The 4414-nt window shown below is 44.6% G+C and overlaps 2 non-coding genes and 1 pseudogene across 2 annotated transcripts; all 3 read right to left on the bottom strand.

Annotated features, from left to right (window-relative positions):
* Window positions 1–3799: 3799 nt before the first annotated feature.
* Window positions 3800–3918, bottom strand: LOC111475438. The gene has a single exon (XR_002716497.1). It is a non-coding gene; the product is annotated as a 5S ribosomal RNA (ribosomal RNA).
* Window positions 3919–4051: 133 nt separating this feature from the next.
* Window positions 4052–4165, bottom strand: LOC111475440 (annotated as a pseudogene).
* Window positions 4166–4298: 133 nt separating this feature from the next.
* On the bottom strand, window positions 4299–4414 carry LOC111475439 (the record flags this gene model as incomplete). Its single annotated transcript, XR_002716498.1, has 1 exon — window positions 4299–4414. It is a non-coding gene; the product is annotated as a 5S ribosomal RNA (ribosomal RNA).

Raw genomic sequence — 4414 nt, 5'->3', positions numbered from 1 at the left:
GACATAGGCGATTAAGCGCATTCGAGCGTTAGCGGAGGCCGAATGTGGGAAGAAGATGTGAATGCTACGCACGGACTGAGGTAGAGAATTCACCTCAGCGAGCTTCAGTAACTACTGCGACGAGCTCTGCATGCAGCAGCGACTAACAATGCCCTACTCCCTCTAGCAAAACAACAAGATCTTTGCTGATGACGGCTGGGATGCCTGAAAGATTCTGGGGAGAGGCGGTAATGACGACTGTCTATCTTCTCAATCGGTCGCTAATGTGAAGCCTAGACGGGAAGATGCCACATGAGGCCTGGTACAATAGAAAGCCAGTGGTACATCATTTTCGAGTGTTCGGATGTGTCGCATACATGAAGGTAGCGCGTTCCAACCTTGTCAAGCTCGATCCAAAGGGGTTGAAGGTCATCTTCATCGGCTACAAACCTGGGAGCAAGGCGTATAGACTCTATGATCCTGCGGGGGGTGAGCCCACGTGTCTCGTGATGTCATCTTCGACGAAAGCACCTTCAGGCAGTGGAACGACGTGATCGAGACAGCCCACAACCCAAATCAATTCACGGTGGAGTACCTCGTCATCGAGCCAGAAGAAGGAGGAGCACAGCATCAGGAACCGTCACAGCCGCCAGCAGTTGCACCCCTTGAACCAGTGGAATTTGCAACACCACGGACTGTGGATTCGACGCTGGATGTCGATCACGATGAAGATCTGGTAGCCAGGTACTGGAGGATGGACGACCTAGTGGGAGGAGGTGAAGCCCCTAGACTAGCAGCACGCAAACTGGAACAAGAGGTGGCCGAACTGCATGTCATCAACGCAGATGAACCGAACACCTTCGCTGAAGCAGAAAGGAACCCGTGCCAGCTGAAGGCAATGCAGAAGGAGATGAAATTCATCACCGAGAACCAGACATAAAGTCTAGAGGATATGTCACTGGGACACCAAGTCATAGGGCTCAAATGGGTCTTCAGACTGATGCGAACGAAAAGGGAGAAGTTGTGAAACTCAAGGTCAGTCTGGTGGTGAAGGGCTACGTCTAGAAGCAAGGAGTGGATTTTGAGGAGGTATTCGCACCAGTGACAAAGCTGGAATCTACCCACCTATTGCTGGCAATCGCGGCACATCATTCCTGAGAAGTCCACCTCATCGACGTGAAACCCGCGTTCCTAAACGGAGAGCTGAAGGAGACTGACTATGTTCAACAACCACCGAACTTCCTGGACAACGACAACCCTGACAAGGTATTGTGCCTGCACAAGGCACTCTATGGGCTTCGGCATGCACCACGAGCCTGAAACACGAAGCTCGACAGTACCCTATTATCGCTAAAGTTCAAGCGCTGTGCCTCTGAGCATGACATGTACACGCCCGGCCACGACGAGTAGCGACTAATCGTGAGAGTGTATGATATAAACCAAAAAACATCAATCATACAATATACTTCAATGAAGATGTGAAGAAAATGTTGTCAAAATTATCAAAAGATGTTTTAATTCATGCCACATTGAAGAAGAATGAAGTTTGATTGTTATAAATTTTGGGTGGGTTACAATTTAGAGTTATTGTATTTTAAGACATTTTATTTACTTTAGGTTACATTTACATAATGGCTAATTATGGCCATAAAGTATGAAGGTTACAACTCTTGGAGTGCCTTTAATAGTTTCATTTTTTAGGCTATATAAAGCCATGTATATTGTATTGGTAAGAGACTTGGAAAATATAGAAAAAGAAGCATTTGTCCTCTTCTTTAGCCAATGGCTAAGTTTCTTTGCAATTCTATGTAGTTTAGGTTGCATGTAGAATCATTCAAGCTCGACATGATTAATCTTGCTTGTGGAGTGATTCGAATCTCAAGCAAGTGTTCTTGCCTTGAGATATTTGATCAACAAGAATCATTCAAGCTAGACATGATCGATTTTGCTTGTGGAGTGATTTGAATTTCAAACAATGTTCTTGCCTTGAGATATTCGATCAACAAGGTAATCCGAATCTTACTCCCCTTGTAGTGGTTCCTTATCTTATCAGTGTACGTCGATGACCTCATAATCACTGGAGGCGACATGGAAGTCCTCGGAAGATTCAAGAGGGAGATGTCAAAGAACTTCAAGATGAGCGATCTTGGCATGCTCAGCTACTACCTCGACATCGAAGTGCAACAGGGTACTACCGGCATCACCATCTGCTAAAGTGCATATGCGAAGAAGCTGTTGGACACAACTGGGCTTGTGGACAGTAACCCTATAAAGACTCCAATGGAGGGCCCGACTCCAACTAAGGAAGGCCGGCACTATGACGGCAATTAATGCCACCAATTACCGCAACATTGTCAAAAGCCTGCGCTATCTGATAAACACACGTCCTGACCTTGCTTACTTAGTTGGATACGTAAGTAGATTCATGGAAGAACCTAGGGAGGAGCCTCTTGTGGTTGTCAAGCGCATCCTGCACTATGTGGCTGGAACCAGAGGCTGGGGTGTGAGATACTGCACCAGGAGAGGAAAGGAGAAGCTTGAGCTTGTTGGCTACAGCGATAGTGACATGACCGGTGACGTTGATGATCGTAAGAGCACCAGTGGGGTGATTTACTTCCTCTCAGGCAGTGCGATCTACTAGCAATCAACAAAACAAAAGGTAGTTGCTTTGTGATATGAACCAAGAGACATCAATCATACAATATGCTTCAATGAAGATTTGAAGAAAATATTGTTGAAATTATCAAAAGATATTTCAGTTCATGCCACATTGAAGAGAAATGAAGTTTCATGTTTTGAATTTTGGGTGGATTACAATTTAGAGTTATTGTATTTCATTAATGTATTTTAAGACTTTTAATTTACTTTAATTAAGGTCATTTAGTTCATGCCTAGAATTGATTAATTATTTATATATTTTTCAATCTTTCCATTTATTTGTTGATTGTCATTTCCACCCTCCTTGGCCTTTTGACTTTGTTCTCATTTTATTCCTAAAGATCATATTTAGATCTTAAAAAAAACAATATAGAATTTTACTTCTTAATATTGTGTTTATACATAGTTAGGGCATGTGCAATTCTACTAAAAAATATAATAGTCCCTTATTTGTTTGATTGTTTATTATTTTATTTTTATGTTATTTTACAATTAACTTGTCATGATTGTCCATGCCCAATCCCAATGGACAACCCTTCGATCCGATCTGCCTGCCCTTATTGCACGGTTTAGAGAGCACTTGTGTATGTGATGTCAGCCCAGCCTCGAAAATCAAGCTTTGCCCTGCTTATTCACTCGAACAATGCTCCCCCGTAGAAATGCTCCCCCGTAGCGTAGCGATGAAGAAGATGATCATTTATTTAGTAGGTGAACAGTCGAAGAACCACTCTAACGAAGAATGGAGCTTCTTTGTTTTGAAACATATTCTTTTGCGCAACAAGCTGCTGGGTCAATATCCCTTGCTATTAAATCTGCTCCAGTTATCTCATCTATAGAAGAAGCTGGTATAGAATAGGTCGTCAGGGGTAGGGGCTTTACCGGGGGGACTAACTAGTAAAAGGCCAAGGAGTACTGTCCACTCCAGCCCAGCCCCTTAGAATTGCTTTATCCATATATTAGCTTACCTTTCCAAGTGGCCACACGCTTAACCGCGAAATTCTGATGGGATCCGGTGCATTAGCTTACCTTTCATTCGTAGAGAAAGGAAGAAAAGAACTCGGAGAAATTGAAAGAAANATCGAAACGCGATGGGCGTGAGCGGGGCTTACCTTTCATTCGTAGAGAAAGGAAGAAAAGAACTCGGAGAAATTGAAAGAAAAAAAGGGTGCACCACGAGGACTTCCCAAGTGGTCACCCAACTTAGTACTACTCTCGCCCAGGCACGCTTAATTGCGGAGTTCTGATGGGATCCGGTGCATTAGTGCTGGTATGATCGCACCCAACATGCCATGCGCACAAAATCAGATTTAACGCATGCGGGGCGGCATGATCGAAACGCGATGGGCGTGAGCGGGGGAGGTTCTCATTTGTAGAGAAAGGAAGAAAAGAACTGGGAGAAATTGAAAGAAAAAAAGGGGTGCAACACGAGGCCAAGTGGTCACCCAACTTAGTACTACTCTCGCCCAAGCACGCTTAACTGCGGAGTTCTGATGGGATCCGGTGCATTAGTGCTGGTATAATCGCACCCGACATGCCATGCGCACAAAATCGGATTTAACGCATGCGGGGCGGCATGATCGAAACGCGATGGGCGTGAGCGGGGGAGGTTCTCATTTGTAGAGAAAGGAAGAAAAGAACTGGGAGAAATTAAAAGAAAAACAGGGGTGCAACACGAGGACTTCCCAAGTGGTCACCCAACTTAGTACTACTCTCGCCCAAGCACGCTTAACTGCGGAGTTCTGATGGGATCCGGTGCATTAGTGCTGGTATGATCGCA

The sequence above is a fragment of the Cucurbita maxima genome, unplaced genomic scaffold, assembly GCF_002738345.1.
Source record: "Cucurbita maxima cultivar Rimu unplaced genomic scaffold, Cmax_1.0 Cma_Scf01574, whole genome shotgun sequence".
Taxonomy (NCBI): domain Eukaryota; kingdom Viridiplantae; phylum Streptophyta; class Magnoliopsida; order Cucurbitales; family Cucurbitaceae; genus Cucurbita; species Cucurbita maxima.
This window is presented reverse-complemented; position numbering and strand designations above follow the sequence as displayed.